This window comes from Thalassophryne amazonica, chromosome 17 (assembly GCF_902500255.1).
Source record: "Thalassophryne amazonica chromosome 17, fThaAma1.1, whole genome shotgun sequence".
Taxonomy (NCBI): Eukaryota; Metazoa; Chordata; class Actinopteri; order Batrachoidiformes; family Batrachoididae; genus Thalassophryne; species Thalassophryne amazonica.
The window spans coordinates 33,744,197-33,762,965 of NC_047119.1; the positions used below are offsets into that span (position 1 = coordinate 33,744,197).

The 18,769-nt window shown below is 41.0% G+C and overlaps 1 protein-coding gene and 1 long non-coding RNA gene across 2 annotated transcripts in view; one reads left to right on the forward strand and one right to left on the reverse strand.

Annotated features, from left to right (window-relative positions):
- LOC117529366 (rab GTPase-activating protein 1) overlaps positions 1-13,024 on the reverse strand; it is a 176,219-nt gene extending 163,195 nt beyond the window's left edge. Inside the window, 1 exon segment of the mRNA XM_034192126.1 lies at positions 12,896-13,024. The gene's annotated coding sequence lies outside the window, so the exon portion shown is untranslated.
- LOC117529379 overlaps positions 1-18,769 on the forward strand; it is an 883,736-nt gene that overhangs the window by 518,027 nt on the left and 346,940 nt on the right. The window lies entirely within an intron of this gene.

An 18,769-nucleotide genomic window follows, 5' to 3' on the forward strand; every position in this document is an offset into this window, starting at 1 on the left:
ATGACTGGGATTCTTTGCGGGTCTCGCCTCCATATCCCGTGATGGTACCGGAGGCGAAAGACAGTAGATTTTATTTTTACAATTGGCGCAATGCATGCTGGGAGAGGGTCTTGTCCGTGACGTCTCGGCAGCGTCCATGATGAGAGGGACAATTTGCGGAGGGCTAAATGTTAGCTGTAAATTTGTCATTTTCAAATGAACATTTCTCCGTTGAATGACAGATCTGGGCTTGCAGATTTACTTTACTACATTCAGAAGGATCTCATGTGTAAATGTAAGTCATTTTTTGTTCAAAAAATCTGACTGCATTTTTTTCAATGCAGGTCTCCTTTAACAGTTTGGCTATCAGGGAAGATCTTTTTAAACAATGATCCAACATAATCAGCTACAGATAATGGCAAGCTGCTCAATGATGAAGTTTGTGAACAGTGTCTCTGCTATACAATAAGGTTGTCATGATATCAGAAATTAAGTAATAGATACCAATACCAATGACTACATCTTTAAGTGTGCTTGTTTCCAGAACGGAAGGTTCCTGGTTCAAAGCCACCACTGCCCATTCGCCACGTTGCGTCAGGAAGGGCATCCAGCATAAAACTTGTGCTAAATCAACATGCAGATCCACCTCGGATCTGCAATGATGACCGAGTGAAACAATGGAGAAGCCAAAGGGACGGACTTACTACATTAGTTAATTCAACAAAAAAGCGGCTTATAACTTTTAATGTCCACAATAACGTAAACCATTAGGAGAACCACCGCACAGTCCCCAAAAATGACAATGTTGTATGCTAATTAGGCTTGAGTCTTCCTCCTCTCCAGTTTTGGAGATAAGACTCACACAGCACAGAAATTGGTGTCATATGAAGACACATTTTGTCCAACTTGTAATGAGCTGGATAAACAGCTGCCTCCCTATCTCTCCTTGCAAATTCACAGCAGAAAATGGTTCTGGGGAGCATTAATATGGCTAAAACCCTTCAGCTGAAGGGTTGCCTCCCAGACCCCCCAACCAGGAACCTCTTGACCCCCCAGCCATTTTAAGCATTTTTCTTTATTTGCCTCTCACATGCCTGTAGATGGGCTTGCTGAAATATTTCGTAAAAAGGAGGATGGATGTGGACAGGAGAAGAACCAGAGATTCCCTTCTATTATTTTTATCAGTAAAAGAGGACTTTAAAAAAAAAAAAAAAAAAAAAAAAAATAATAATAATAATAATAATAATAAGGTGGCCAAGTGGTTAATGCGCTTGGTTTCAGTGCAGAAAGTTCCGGGTTCAAATCCACCCCTGCCACATTTCTCCATGTAATGTGGAGTTGCGTCAGGAAGGGCATCCGGCGTAAAACCTGTGCCAATTCAACATGCAGATCCACCTTGGATTTTTGTGGCGACCCCGAGTGCAAAACAAGGGAGCAGCCGAAGGGACTTTAGGGTTCGGGTTAAGAGGCTTTCACAGTGGCGTATTCGTAGAGCTGCTCATTGCGGGGTTGTGTTTCATTTAAATATGCCTGAAATACGCGCGTACTCAGCCTTTAACAGTGTTCGTTCATACTTGCAGCTGCGTGTGTTCGCGTTTTAATATGTGCACACAGTCGCATGTGCCATGCCGCACCAGTTTCAGTGCCATTTTCTGCCTCTGTGGAAGTGCGCTCTGTTCTCTACTGCATGGTATGCAGCGAGTGCGAGTTTATTTTAGAGTCACAGCTCTTTTTAGCTTTGATCAGACTGATCGATCAGGGCGTTTGATGAGCGCACCGACATGCAGCGAGTGCGCGTTTATTTTAAAGAGTCACAGCTCCGATTAGACACACACAGAGAGAGAGAGAGAGAGAGAGAGAGAGAGAGAGAGAGAGAGAGAGAGGGCGTGCGCGCGCAAGAGAGCGGTTTTATTTTATTTTATTATAAGGAGTCTGATAGAGGAGAGAGAGATGTTTTACACTCTCTCAGAGAGAGAGAGAGAGAGAGAGAGAGAGAGAGAGAGAGAGAGAGAGAGAGAGAGAGAGAGAGCTTTTATGAAACGATGCGACAGAGTGAAACAGTTATATAATTAGTCTAGTATGATAAAGTAAAGCAATGATCTTGCAGTATCTGTATCTATATAGCTCCAGAAGAACAACAGGGAGATGTGAAATGGCATACAGTACCGTGTTGAAGCGTGGGCGGGCTCACAATAGCGGACAGTAGCACGGCGCTGCGTGTACTCGCGTGAAGGCTCCATGCTGTGTTGTACGCCGAAGAAAATTAAACAGGTTTAATTTCTTCCATCCTACGCGCATAGTCCTCAACATACTGCTACATATTGAGAAAAAAACTCCTCGTGAAGTGGGCGGAGAGCTGCTCATTACAGCGTAGATGATACGCTGTAATGAGCAGCTCTACGAATACGCCACTGTGAAAGCCCCTTTACCAAAAATTTTCAGTGCACACGTGCTATGCATGCGCAGTCTCACTCCAGCCGAGGTCCCAAAGCTGCCAACCCTGCATGAGCTCAAAAATGCACTCAATCACCAATTGCTGCGCATGTACTACATGTATGCAAATGCACAACAGTGAATAGCTGGAATAGCTTGTGGCTCCAAAAGGATTATAATAGTTGCATTGTCACCCTATTTTGCTTCCTGTTAGCAGCAGCAGCAGCAGCACTGTCTGTTCCTGCCAGGCTACACTATTGGGTATTAACCATGTCACTTCCCTGGTCCATTTCCAGTAAGACCTAGAATCCATTTCCTAAAGGACTACTGATTGTTAGAAATTTAGGTTATTCCATTAATTTGTTCAAAAGGTTTCCAAATCTATTCACTTTGGGAGATTTCTTTCCCCCCAGTTTGTCCAGATTGGTCTGTTCTGTCTTCTACCCCCCGGATAACAGGTCACATTTACTGTGCAATAATATACAACCTTTTCCAATATACGTTAGGCTGTTTCTTAGTTCCTCTTTAATTTCCCTAGTTAAACCGTCTCTTATCCTCTTGTGCTCATGTCATCTTTCAACATTTTGTTTCAAATATTTTGCAGTTGCATTAACTTCCTGTTTCTTCAAATATGTTTTGATTTATTTCTCCTTTTCAATTCAAAACACTGCAGAAAGAGGGAGGGGACATGTGAAAGTAGGAAAGTAGACACGAGCAGGAGATTTGACTTCATGCAGCAGGAAGCCGTTTCCTTTGATAAAATAACTGTTTTGTGCATCACCATGGCAACTAGACCCTCATATTCTTCAGCGCTACACTGGGTCACAGCCACCTTTGGAAGGTGATGAAACGGAGACAAATATTTAGCCTGATAATTTGCTTTTCTTTTTTAAAGTTAATTCTATTGTTACAGTACAGCAACAGAGTTGCCACATTCCCACAGGTTTGACACCAATAACAGGTTAAAAATCTCAATATTAATACAATATTGATACCATGTCCAAAATATAAAATAATATAAATAAATACATTAATACATCCTGTGAACACAAAGATCAAGGCAACATCAGCCACTATCATGATGCCACGCCCCCACCCTGCCACAGGCACACCAATTCCATTGTCCCTGCTATAACTAATCTATTAAATTGCTCAAGCCAGAGAGTTCTCCAGACATCAAACTGAGCACTGATTAACAAGTACTTTAAGGAGTATCGGGCAAAGAGCGTAAAAATGAAACAAGTCTTTAATAGCCTAATGTGAGCCGGGCCAGGGGATCGTGAGCCGAGGCAGGGAGTTCAACTGAGCTCTGGCCAAGTGCTCCCCGAGTGGGTATAGAGGGGAAACAAATAGAAAATAAACTGTTAGATAATGCTTGCTTTCCTATTACCCATCTTCCTTCTGTGATCTGTGTGTGCCACATGATCGACATGCAAAAATGCTGCCTCTACCATTTGGCTCACTAAATAAATTTTTAAAAATGGGTTGATAATGTACTACACAAGGTCCTGCTTATTTTCCTAGTGTATTTATACCATGCAGGGTTATACAGACATAACTGTGTAGGAGAACCAATATACCAACAATTACTGTCAGACAATTTAACTGGCACAACCTTTGAAAACAAGGCCTTGTTTTCTTTTATAAATGTAATCCCAAATCAGTGTAGACAAAACATTAATTGGTCAGGCTGATAATAAATTCTCTCCTTTTGTCTAAAAGTACTGTTTGCAGTCAGAAACACAAGCCCAATGTCAGAGTCTGCAAACAAGCATATCTTACATATCAGTCCATGCCTGTCTTTTGAAGCCTTCCACTCTCCAGCTGAACAAGCTGTGTTGGACTGCCAGCTGGGCCCTGTGTGCATTTCATAAGAGAGGGAACAGAGCACTGGGGTTTAAAACACAGACCCATTCAACTCACCTCAAAGAAGTGATTTTAGCCTGGCACAGAGCACAGGGAGAACTGAAGAAACAGAACTGAAGAACCACATGTAGTAAAAGCTGAATCACATGGTATAGGTAAGAAAAGGAAGGAAAGAAGAGTGCTGAAAAGAGCAAGACACGCACTGTAAACAGAAACACCGCACTCACACAAGGAATCCTTAATTTCAATTTTATATGTACGTATAGGACCAAAAACATCTCTATACTGAATGATCGTCAAGCTAAGCCTCTCATATTAGCTGGCTGGACAGAAATGAAACTTCTGCATGTCACATGTCCAACAACAAAACAATCTCATATGACTGTGAAAAAACAAACAAAATTCCTCCCTTCAACTTCAGTGAAGTGCTGGTTGCCAGCAACGCCTTAACTGACAGATACTGAGCTGCTCAATGAGAGCTCTTGGTGAAGTGCACACTTAGGCCCATTCGTACTTGGACATCGACAATTTTTGGTATTTTATTGTTTTATTTTTCCATCACAGCACACTACAGTTGAAAGCTATTCAGGAATATGAGCTCATACGGTTGTGCACATATAACTAGACAACAACACTATTTTTCATTTCATTTTTTTGGAATTCTGCAGGGGCTACAGAGATGGAGTTGAAATGGCAGAAGATATGATTGCAATGTAGACTTTCAACTTTAAATGAAACAGTGTAAAAAATATAACACTTATAGCCTTTTTTCAAATACAGTCCCTCCATTTTCACACTCCCTCCATTTTTGCAGGCCAAGGTTAATTGGATAAACTAGCATCATTATAAATATAAGGATTGTTGTTCATGCTTGGATGAAAATCCTTTGCAATCAATGACATATACTCAATATGGATGATCTAACAGCTTCATATACAAGAGAAGTAAATGTGGAAATAACCCCTGATGTTTTTAGCTTGCACTTCACACTGCACATTTATTTCCCACTCCAAAGTGTTTTTGAGCTACTGGTTGAAGAAAACATTAGAATCATTGCAAAATGGAGAGTGGACCCAACGAGGGGCATGAAAAGGAACTGTGACAATGAATGTGCATTATCTTCAAGAAACTGTCGACAAAAAAATAGGGTTATCCATCCAAAATTTCCCAAAGAAAAATTAAAATCGACCCACAATATCTTTAAGAGAACTGAGAGAAAAAAAAGTAACTTTCAATTTAACTTTTTTTTTGTTCAATAGAGGACACATTATATATATATATATATATATATATATATATATGCGTGCGTGTGTGCAGAGTGCAATGGTACCAAATGTATGGAACCAAATTTGCACTGTAAATGCAATGCAACACAAATGGGATGAATTAATCCATGTCATGTGACACACAAAGCACCAATCAAATGACAAGAATCCACTCAGTGGTTATAAAATCAGTTAACTATATTAACTAAAGCTTGAAAATCACCTGTGGAGTCCATCTTGAATGTATAAGTGAGCACCAGGAGGATTCATCAGGATTTTTGATATGTTGTTGAGGGTGGGTTGGGGCACCATTAAGCTTTAGTTTGTATAGTGTTATATAGCAGAAAATAGCAACATTTCAATGTTTCAATGCTTTTGAGCTACCTCTAAAAATTTGTTTATACAAACAAAATTTTGCACAGCATCTTTTTTCATCAATTGGAACCTATTCAGGGGTCAGATTATTAAATTTCCAAACTTTGCAAAATAATGACCACCCTATTATCTACGGCAAGTAACAACGTCTTTTTAGAATAACTGTGACAACTGCATTGTCACATCACCAAAAACTTCCAGTCAGGCAGGGACTAGACTTCCATCATCAGTTTTTTTCCTCTCTCTCATGAAAATCTTTTCATATCAGAGAAAAGCGTGTTAGGAAGCTACAAGAAAAGTACACAACTGTTGCTATGTTACTGAGGTAACTAATTTCTACCGGCCACACTGTTCAGCCCATTCTTTTCTTAAAGTAGACCTGCACTGAAATAAATGCAGTCAGATCTTTGGACCAAAAAATGACATATTTACACATAAGATCCTTCTGAATGTAGTAAAGTAAATCTGCAAGTCCAGATCTGTCATTTAACGGCAAAATCTTCATTTAAAATTTACAGCTAAAATTTAGCCCTCCGCAAAACTGTCATCACATCCGGGACGCTGCCGAGACGTCAGGGAGAAGACCCTATCCAAGCATGCATTGCGCGCACCAACTGTAATTTGTGGATTTACGTCAGTTTGCATCTGCACCTTTTTCTTGTTTTATACGGAAGGATCTACTTTTTTTAAAACTTCATATTGTCTTGCGGCACGTTTGGTGAGCACACATTTCTTTTATTTGTGCTTGAAAATTATTTTGGTGGACTTTTTCATACGCCCATTTGATTGAGTGGTGTCGCATTGAAAATCTACTGTCTTTCGCCTCCGGTGTTATCGTCGCGGGGTATGGAGGCGGGACCCACAAAGAATTCAAGTCCTTAAAAAGATATAAACCTCTCTCAGCGGCCACGGAGCTCTGCGGCTCCGATTACCGAGACATGCTGCGCTGCAGATTTTGCCGCAAGAAGTCTGTCCTTGCGAGCAACAGGTGTCACCGGGCGCTCCGCATCAAAACGGCGAGCGTAGTCTCTGGACTTGTACCAAGTTGGCTGCACCTCCATTCAGTAGACAGAGAGGTGGTGCTGGCTGCACAGCAGACACGAGGGTGTGAGTGGCCCGCTTCGGCGTTTACCGAGCCCGCAGACTCGGTAAACGCATCGGAGGCAGAGAGCAAGGCGTCGGGGAAGAACGTCGCCCGCTGTTGATGTCGCTGCTGATCTGAGCATGCAGAGCTGTATCTCACATTCATTGCAGCTTACTTTTGGATGTTGAAACCAGGATGTGTATAACAGTAACATTACTAACAGATAAAACCAATTTCAACGTGGGATCGGACTGAAGGCGCTCTGTCTTCTGCCGGACGTCACTGCAATGTCCCGGATGTACAGTTTTCGCTGAGGGCCAGATTTTAGCTGCAAATTTGTCTTTTTTAAACGAAGATTTCTCCGCTGAATTACAAATCTGGGCTTGCAGATTTACTTTACTGCATTCATAAGGGTCTTATAAATACATATCAGCTATTTCTTTCTGAGATCTGACCACATTTATTTCAGTGCAGGTCTACTTTAACTTTTCATTGGTGAATGGAAGAGAATACACAAAATAAAACAGGCATTACAAAATGCACACATCTCTTTTTTTCATGTGCCCTGTACCAGGCAACCTGTTTGTACAACACTGCGGAAGTATTACTAGAGTCATTGTTTAACACTGCCGACCCTTGTTGAAAGTGCCAAGTGCTAATGTGTGAATATATTAAACTGGACATTGCTTGATTTCTAGGTTAACTTGTCCTAAAAGGGAAGTGCCCACAAATGAATTAAATAACCCAAACGTAGCCTCTTTAAAACTACATTCAGTCCTTGATGCATCAAAGAATAAAAAAGTAAAGAAAATATAAATTATAAGCTCCGAGTAGTGGCAGCACAAAAGCTCAATTTTCATGATGAATTCTACAACCGGTAACATGTTTCAAACAGCTCTAGTGTTGTGCGAAACATTTAAAGCCCCGTCACACATAGCAAGAATGTGCAGGAACCAGCCTGACACAGCAAATACTGCCATAATCCAATCCAGTCGGGAGGAAAAGAGGCGTGGTCAGCAGTGTCAGAACACATCAGGACCTCGTCCACACCTACGCGATGGCATCCAAAGCGCATGTAGACAACAGGTAGATGACAAAGACTGCTGTCAGATCGCCATAAAAGGTGCTGAAGACTGCCCGATGTCCAAACATGTGGATGGCAAACACAGGAGTAAAGCGCTGTGTTCCTCACGTGCGCACGAGTGTGCAGCGTGTGTATGTGGTGCAAATGCGCTCTGCGCATACGCGTGAGGCTGCAATTATCACTCAGTCATGTGTGCGTGTGTGTGTGTGTGTGTGTGTGTGTGTGTACATACATAACGCTGCATGAGCCACTAAGCGTACGTGCTTAGTGCCACTGGACAGCTTCGCTTTAATTTCTTTTTGCTTTTTTGCTCACTTCAGGAGCACAATGCAACTCTGGACACCGCGACGGTTGGGCTATCACATGGAATGATTTTTTTTTTTTTTTAGTTTGGGTAAGAGGATTTTAACTACAGGCTGCGGTTTTGGCGCCACGTCCACATCCGTGCTGTGAAACACTCCTGGACTGCTGTTAGATGGATAGGGTGAGGAGTTCGGTCACTCAGGAGGTGCTCAAAGTCGAGCCACTGCTCCTCTACGTCGAAAGTAGCCAGCTGGGGTGGCTCGGGCATCTTTTTCGCATGCCCCTGGATGCCTCGCTGGAGAGGTGTTCCGGGCACATCCCATCGGGAGGAACCCCCGGGGAAGACCCAGGACACGCTGGAGGGACTACGTCTTGCAGCTGGCTTGGGAACATCCTGGGGTTCCCCCGGAGGAGCTGGGGGAGGTGTGTGTGAATCAGGAGGTCTGGGTGGCTTTGCTTGAGCTGCTGCCCCGCGACCCGACCTCGGATAAAGCGGAAGAAAATGGATGGATGGATAATTTTCACACACATTTATTCAAAACACACAGCAAACTATAATAAACAACTATTTTGACACTTTATAAAGGTAGTTTGGGATCTTGTACAAAGAGAATTTACAAAATAAATATGTTTGGATTGGACACTCAGTGCGCACATCATCACACAGCTTCTATGAGGAGTACAAACATGATGGACGGCTGGCTCAAACGTCCGCGGAGTTCACTTTTCAGCAAAAAAAGTAAGCTTCTATCTCATATCATTAAAAAGTTATTTATAATTTAGTAAAACTTGTACCCAACCGTCGTATACGATGGCGTCGGCCCCAGAGGGTTAAAGGCCCATAACCCTCTGCGCCATCAAGACCCCAACTAGATTTCAATGTTATCAACAAATATAGGCCCTACTCTATCAAATGCAACTGTAAAAACACTGAGGTCCTGATGGCGCTGGTCACCAGGGGGCGCCAAAGTACTTGACTTGTCCAATTTTGAGGACATTTAGCGCCACCTGGTGGCCCGTGCCATCAACCTTTTTTTCACAAAATTTGCAGGAGTAGATAAACCAACATCTGTACTTTATATAATAGTTAGGAGAATTTTGGGGACTCCTCTTATATTGATTTTATACCCCTTTGTGGGACGTCAGAAAGCAAATCATTTACAAAAATCAACACCAATCCATCAAAAATATTAATAAACATACTTAATTTACTCATATTTAAAGTCAGTCTGGGTAAATCGTCTTATCCTGGCTGATTTTGTCTTTCTGCTACGGTTAAAAAAATCCTTGTGTTATTTAATGTTGATGTGGGTCGCAACAGACTGTCTGCCTCTCAGTTCAATGGCCTTGTAAATATGTCATGTTGCTGTCTTGACTTTGCGGTGATCAGGGGACATGTCAGCGACAAAACCTTTCAGTGCTTGTCTGTTAGCCGGCTGCTAACCAAGGAAAGAACCTCCAAACTGAGACGTCTCACATACAGCATTCACTCCTCGTCTCAGTAAGAGACACGCCTCCATTCAGAAACCCCTCCCTTCCCCTCCTCTGCAGCAAAAAGAGCAGCAAAGGCAGCACTTGTGGTTCACAGATGTTTCACAGAGTTTTCCTATATTGGAAAAACCCGCAGATTGTATTAGTAAATTCTGATCCGTGAATTAAGTTGGTATCGGAAGCCAATACCGATAATGGATGGGATCAGCCCCAACACTACTTTGCACTAGCATATCAATTAAACAACTTCGAATTATAAAGAAGACAATGCTCAAACAGTCAAGGGTATTTTAGCATTGCATTATATTTTGATTTTAAATTAACATCAAAAATAACCAGTAAAGGAAAGAAAAAATAAAAGTACATATGACCAGATCCATCTCACTACGTGTATTATACATGTGCACAAACCAGCCAGCCTACCTTCGCTTAAACATAACCAGCCTACCTTCGCTTCTGTCAGACATTTGTCCCCTGTGATCTATGACATTTTTTCTCAGACCCAGCCACAAAGACTGGATATACACATCCAAGCTTTTGTAGTTTTTCCAAGTCCTCTGATGTGCAGGACCTACGTAAAAATGAATAAATCACAGTATCCATATAGTATAACACTAGGCAGTGAACTCTCACTCTCAGACCACACAGATGATGGCATTTCATATGGATCTTCACCACCAATTAGTTTAACCTTCATCTCGTATCACGATCATGCTTCACTGCTTAGTCCATCTCCAGATCTCACGGTGTGGCGTACAATTCTTTCCTAGTACTCCTACCGTTCACAGATTGATTCTAAGTGCCCATGCAGCATTGGAGCTGGCATTGGAGGATATTATCAGCATACAATCTTTTTCTCCAAGGAAGGGGAAAATGTATGACATAATTATCATATGAAATCTGTTTGTACAATAATAGTATGTACATTTTATCTACAGTGGTATTATTAATTTGTCATATATCATAACCAATTATGTGCACAGATATGTTTCCAGAGGGGGAAATATTTTCACGGGGGGGGGGGGGGGATATTGATATGTGCTATATCACGCTCAGTTTTCCGACTTACACGCATACGCAAAAATGCGTGTCGGGCAAAGAAAAAAAAGGCGGAAAAAAAGTATGTGACAATGGCCACCTCACAAAGTTTTGCAACGTTTTCGTGAACTTGCGCCATCTAAGACAGTAAAACGTGTGCTTTGCGATCTCGCTTACTGGCCAGTGCATGCCTCCAAGATGGCAAAACATCTGGGTCACGTGCATAATTCCAGTGTTGCAGACCGAACGGTGCCCCACTAGAAATTGGTCCGCCCTGCCTCCACTGCACACGTGTCATTTGGGACCACAGCAGCTCGTCTGAGATGGACTCTCTTCACCCAAAGCGATCAAAGGGAATAATGGGATTACTAACCATCAGATAAGGTAAAATCTCTTAAATCATTCTAAAGTCAGTTTTAACTGAAACAAGGCCGTTTTAAGCAGAAACCAGGCGATAATCTGTAACGCTTTGAAATGACGGAGGTGCAGTGAACACAGCCATACTCTCACGCATGCCACTAGCTCAGGTAGTGGATGCTCTCTTTTTGGCTGAACAACAATATACAGTTTCTGTATATTCTGTGTTAGTACGCGCCCGCGGCCAATGTACTTGATGAATTCCTGCGCAAAAAGTAGTTCCCAGATAACTGTGATATATTCCTGTGAGATAATGAGTATATCTCATCTAAATCAATTCTAAAATTTACCAGTAATAAAATGCATATACAGATAACTGAAGTTTCAAGAGTGGCCATAATAAATATTTACAAAACTTAAAGTTCTGGAGCAACTTCACCTATTATCGCTCAAGCACATTGTAAACACTGACACGATGGAGTTTGATGCAAAAGGGTTCAGAAATATACGACTGGAATGGTTTGATTAGCATTTACAGTTGGTGATGAAAGACTTGGGTGTTAACTTTGTATAAAAGACAGAACAAAAACCTGCACTGAAAGATCTATCTGGGAAGAGACACATTCTGCATGTTGTTCACAGGTAGGCATTTGCTTTGATTTAATTTTCACCAGGAAAATCCTAATAATTTCACCACTCATAATCATAAGTGTTATACATACACTACTGCAATGATAACGTAACCAATTTTCTTGCATTGGGCGTTGTGAAAGTTTAGGAGCATGTCGCTGGAGTGGGTCAGGTGAAAGTGCTCCGGCAAGCTATCCCACACTGCCAAAATAGCAGCAATGTCGCTCCAACGAGAGCACCACGCTGAGCAGTGCATCTGATCGCTTCTGTCATCTTTTATTATGAAATAATACTGAATTTATGTGGAAATCATTGCTGTACAAAAGCTTCAGATATCTGTCACTGTGGTAGATGATGACTGGAGTGCAGTTAAGCAGAAACGAGGCGACCATCGTTGAAATACTGCTGATGCTCCCAAATGACGCATGCGCAGTGAAAGCAGGGCGGACCGATTTTTAGGGGAGACCGTTCGCTCTGCGACACCGGCATCAGTGACACTCTATGACCCTTTAAATTTGTAGTGGGTCACTTAAACAGGAACAAAGCTGCTGCATAAACACCCTCACGAATCATCGCCACATTATACATCAAATACATGTTTATCAAATGTCTCATCTATCCAAATATACTATTATTATATTTTACTTTGACAATGATCACGGATAATACGACGTAGCTCCAAACCAACGGGAGTTAAAATAGCTTCTCAACCATCGATGTAATGTAACGCAAGGCGTTTTATCTGCGAAACTGCATAAACACCACAAAGCAATTATTGCAAACTATTATATGTGTTCACAACAGTGTAGTGATTAAACTCGCAGTCTGGCCCTCGCTTGATACAAGGCCATTAGTGTGCATGGAGCTAGGATAACTGGATAGCTGACCGTCTGCTAGCCGTGCTAACCTGACAGTAAAAAACTACTTTAAAAACTTCATAAGTACAAAGACAGCAGCATTTAAGTTTAAGTGTAGCGCAAAACATCCTACCTTTATTCCCACATTGATATTTACTCCGAGGGCGGTTGGCAAAACATCGCACTTTCCTAATAACATCAGCAGCCAACAGCATCCAGCCGAGCTGTAAACACAAACTGACACCAATACTGCGCATGCGCAATGCTACTGCTTTTTCACCTGTGCTTCAAGAGGGGGCGCTGCGGCTCTTTATTCTACCATTTGCTTCTTTACTTTTTTTTTAAACTGTTCTTTCTTTTTCTCTTTTCATTAATTTTCTTTTATTTAATGTTCTTTCTTCTCCTTTTCCCTTTTCTTTTCATTTCTTTCTTTTAACTTTTCTCTTTTTGTCCTGGATTGGGATTTGGATTTTTTTTCACACTTTGTTCATTGACTTTTCCATTAATGAAATAAATAAAAAACTGCAAACATTTAACAAAAGCCCTCCCTCCCACCTTCAACAGTACAAGATTATCGGCAAAGAAAAAAGTAAAAAAATAAATAAATATATAAAATAAAATAATAATAATAATAATATCAAATAAAATTGGAAATCCAGTCTCCAAGAAATCAAGCAAAAGTGGTCATAGAGACACACATACATACATTTGCATACCTACATATACATAAAAAAAGAAAAATAAATAAATACAAAGTTAACTTGTATTAATTTAATTACAGTTGACATGGCAAATCCCAGGCCTTCTTGGTACAATGATGGTGAACCAGTCCTTATCCAGTCACACGCAGCTGTACATTTCGGTCATCCATAAAATGTAAGAAAGAAGTCCATAGACACACCAAATTAAAATATAATAAAGAATAGTAATAAATATACATATATCAGTTCTGCAATTTACTCCATAAAAATGCTTTAACTTGTTTTTCAAAAGTAACATCAAATCACATCAATTATACCAACTACACCAAGAATGAGACAACTCTTCCCCATTTACATTTTCCTGGCTGGTTGGTAATTTGAACCAGTGAGTCTACAGCACTAAAATGTCTTAAATTGGGTTTAATAGCACAGAAAAGTAAAATCACAAAAAAACCTAGGCACAAATCTTCAGTGTGCCTTCAAACTGAAGCTGAAATTTCACATCTTCCCTGTTCTACTTCATCACGAAACTGTGGAACTGGTGATGAAACAAACAATGTACGGTGCATCCGGAGAGTATTCACAGCACTTCACTTTTTCCACATTTTGTTATGTTACAGTCTTATTCCAAAATGGATGAAATTCATTTTTTTCCCCTCAAAATAATTTACATAATACCCCATAATGACAATGTTAAAAAAAGTTTATTTATTTATTTGCGACTTTATTAAAAAACAACAAAGACTAATTTCCCTGAGGGAGTCTTCCCAATGGATCAGTAAAGTTCTATCTAATCTAATCTAAATCACATGTACATAAGTATTCACAGCCTTTGCCATGAAACCCAAAATTGAGCTCAGGTGCATCCTATTTCCACTGATCATCCTTGAGATGTTTCTACAGCTTAATTGGAGTCCACCTGGGGTAAACCAAGCACGAAGGCAAAGGAATTGTCTGTAGATCTCTGAGACAGGATTGTCTGGAGGCACAAATCTGGGAAAGGGTACAGAAACATTTCTGCTGCTTTGAAGGTCCCAATGAACACAGTGGCCTCCATCACCTGTAAATGGAAAAAGCTCAGATCCATCAGGACTCTTCCTAGAGCTGGCCACCCATCTAAACTGAGCGATCGGGGGAGAAGGGCCTTAATCAGGGAGGTAACCAAGAACCCGATGGTCACTCTGTCAGAGCTCCAGCATTCCTCTGTGGAGAGACGAGAACCTTCCAGGACAACCATCTCTGCAGCAATCCACCAATCAGGCCTGTATGATTGAGTAGCCAGACGGAAGCCACTCCTTAGTAAAAGCCACATGGCAGCCCACCTGGAGTTTGCCAAAAGGCACCTGAAGGACTCTCAGACCATGAGAAACAAAATTCTCTGGTCTGATGAGACAAAGATTGAACTCTTTGGCGTGAATGCCAGCCGTCATGTTTGGAGGAAACCAGGCACCATCCCGACAGTGAAGCATGGTGGTGGCAGCATCATGCTGTGGGGATGTTTTTCAGCAGCAGTAACTGTGAGACTAGTCAGGATTAAGGGAAAGATGAATGCAGCAATGTACACAGACTGTCATGCTTTGGCCCTGGACCTGCCTAGAATCAGGTTTTGTCCCCCAGTCTTATGTCTGTTTCCTTCTCTTTGCCCTTCTTTCTGGCCCTGAGTGTTTATTTTCTGTTTTTCCACTTTAGTCTTGGTTATATTATGTGTTACACTTCAGCCACATGAGTTCTGTTCTAGTTGAGTCTTTGTTTTTTATTTTCTGGTTATTCAGTCACTCTGTTTTGATCACATTAGTCCCTCAGGTTTTTCTGTTACACTTCGGCCACATGTTAAGTTCTCTTCTAGTTTAGATCCAGCCTTTAACCCCTTAACGAATTTATATAGCTGTATATAAAAAAAATGTTTTGTGTGTGTTTTTGCCTTTAAGTAGATGGTAAATAATGTTGAGATTATTAATTTCACTTTTGCACAAAAACTAGATAGTAATATTGGGTATTCTGGTAATGACTTTATGTTATAATGTTATAATAATAATGATGGTATGTTGCAAATTTGCAACAGCGGGCATACAGGTCAATTTGGTAATTGCATATTTGAGTCAGAGATTGTAGCAAATATGCGACGATGGGCGTTAAGGGGTTAATTTTCTGTTGCTCTGTTTCTGCCTTTTTATTTGTTTATTCTGTTTCTCTCACGTTTGGATTTTAGGTATCATTATTTCTTAATTGTTTAACATTTGTTCTGTCGCTGTCACATTCCTGTTTTTGCTGCTTTTGTCTGACACGCCCACCTGTCACTCCACTCTTGTCTCGTCCAGCCACGCCTTCTCCCATGCACCTGCATCTAATCACGCCCCGATTAACCTCTGCTTTTAAGCCCCATGTTTTCCTCAGCTCACTGCTAGTTTGTTGTGCATCCTGCCTCGTTCAAAGCCTTCTGTATCTTGCCTCAGTCTATGTTTTTGCCGTCCTCAACCTTTGCTTGACTTTGACCATGTTTTTTTGCCTCAGCCAGTTATCCTGCTTCTCCATACCTGAACCCAGCCTGTTTGTTGACTCTAATTTCTGCCACCTCCCATATACCTGTTTGCCCATGATGGAACACTGCTTGTTTACTGACCACGCCTCCACCTTACGACCGTCTGTACCGCCGCCTGTCTGATTGTCATCCTGTGCACCGACCTAAGCCTGTTTTTGATTAAACTTTTTACTCATCCTCCATCTGAGTCATGAGTCCGCATTGGTGTCCACCTGCCTGCCGCGCCACAGTTCCTGACACAGACATCTTTGATGAAAACCTGCTCAGTAGCGCTCTTGACCTCAAACTGGGGTGACGGTTCATCTTTCAGCAGGACAATGACCCTATAAGCACACAGCCAAGATATCAAAGGAGTGGCTTTAGGACAACTCTGTGAATTTCCTTGTCCTTTTTAGCAACATTTCCAAAAAAGACTTTTTTCATATTTTTTCATAGTTTCTCCAAGCATAGACATAGAGGCCTATAACTTCTGAGTTGTAATTGTGGTCTTAAATTCTTCCATCACTAGCCTCCTTCTTACACAGTGACCGAGTTTTTGAATGCGGTAGCATAGGACTAATTCTAACAGGAAGACTGGTATTTCAAGCTTTCATTCAGATTTGACTAATTTGTAACAGCCATATCTGATATGAACCAGCTGCTCCACAATTTAGTCATCAGCCTCAACCAATAGGAAAGGCAAAGTCACTTAAAGATGTCAATTCTGATTCACCGCTCTCCTGCTTCCAGTCTCTGACCAGGACTCTGCGTCCTTTGCCCCACTACCAGCAGTTGGTCCCTGTCTGATTTCTTGGGGTAGGCTGACTTCTTCCGATGGCAGGGTTCTAATTGAAAGTACCCCTACGCTGTCAGGATTCAGACCGGCCCCAAAAACTGTTTTTGTAAAGTGTCTCTAAGGTATAAATGGTCAACAATTTCTGTTCTCCTGAGTCTTAATGGTAGAACTGCCTACTCCAGACAAATTTATCGCTCAGTTTGTATTTCTTCAAGCTTGATGTAAATGAATTCCAAAACATATTAAGGAACTTGTAAATGTTCATGTACCCATCCTATGACTTGTTGGTAGAAAACTGACTGTAAAAGTGATGTTTTGTATGAACAATAATCCTTTTATTTAGTTTGCCCAATTACTTATGGGCTGCTTTAAATACGATAAAGATACTATAAATAAGTTTTGATGATGGGGGGGGGCATTAACTCAAAACAAATATTTATGTGTGTTGTTTGAAAAACATCACATCAACATTGGGTCAAACTTGGGTTGAAATTCTTCGACCTTGAGCTTTGCCAAAATGAATTATTTCAGGGCAATCTTCATTCACATTTTAAGTGTGGAAGAAATCACCAAAAGGACCTGGGGGTAGACCAACAAAGAGACATGCAGAAATAGCCTTGGCATCAGTGATTGACTTTTGGCAAATTTGACCTCACTTGAGCAACTCCAGATACAACATCTATATGAGTGCAGAGTTTGGCACAAATCAGAGTGAAAAATTTAAACTTTAACCCAAAAAGATTGCATTTTGTTACATTTGTCCTTACCTGGGTAATCAAAAAACCTACCCCATTATATGTTGGGTTTGATGGAAATCAAAGTAAACAAGTTAAATTCTGGCCTTTGTGACCTTGACCTTAATGATTAGACTTTGGTAAATTTGACCTTGCCCAGGCAATTCCAGAATCCACCTCTATATGTGTGCCATGTTTTGGGCAAAGTGAAGTGTGTCTCTAGGGTGAATAAGAGGTCTGCAGGTCATAGAGCTTTCCCTTATTGTGCCCCTGTTCTGTGGAATGATCTCCCTGCGTCAATAAAACAGTCAGATTCTGTGAAGACTTTCAAGTCCAGACTTAAGATGTACTTAATTTCCCTTTCATATGGCCAGCATACTGGCATAGTATAGTTCTACGCTTTTTATTATTTTAATTCATTTTATTAGGAAACAGAGTGGGCCGTGGCCTCAACTTTATCTAAATTCTGGGTCTTTGGCTAGTGGCCGGCGATCACCTTAGTATTTCCTGCTTTTCTTGTTGTTTAATGATGACCAATTATACTGTATTTCTTGTCTTTCTGATGCTTGATTCTGTTTTTTTCTCTCTGTCTAAGGTGCAGCTCCATCCAGAGATGGGTGGGGTATTTGTGCTGGAGACCCTCCTATACTGTGCATCAACAGCATTTCCTGTGTATTCGTTTTGTGAATTGTTTTGTAATTTGTGTCTGTAGCATGGCCCAAGCAGAGGGTCACCCCTTTGAGTCTGGTCTGCTTGAGGTTTCTTCCTCAGAGGGAGTTTTTCTTACCACTGCTGCTCTGGGGGTTATTAAGGTTAGACCTTACTTGTGTGCAGCGCCTTAAGGCAACTATGTTGTGATTTGGCGCTATATAAATGAAAATAAATTGAAATTGAAAAATTGAAATTACCTTTGAACCAGTGACTTTCACTGTAGTATTTGACCTTCTATAAATTTAATGGCACCTGGGCAATTCCAGAACCCATCTACAAATGTGTGCCATGTTTCATGGACAATGGGGTGATTTTTTTTTTTTTTTTTTTTTACTTTGACCCCAATGACCTTGACCATTACCAAAACAATTCTGGGACTGACAATCACCCAAATATGAAGTTTGGTGGAAACCTACCAAACTTGAGTGTGGCAACAAACACAACAAACTGATCAAATTATACAGAAGTATGATGAAACTAATCACCTTTAGTTCATTTATCATCAGTCTCATGTCATAATGCGAGATTCACATCACAGCAACAGTCA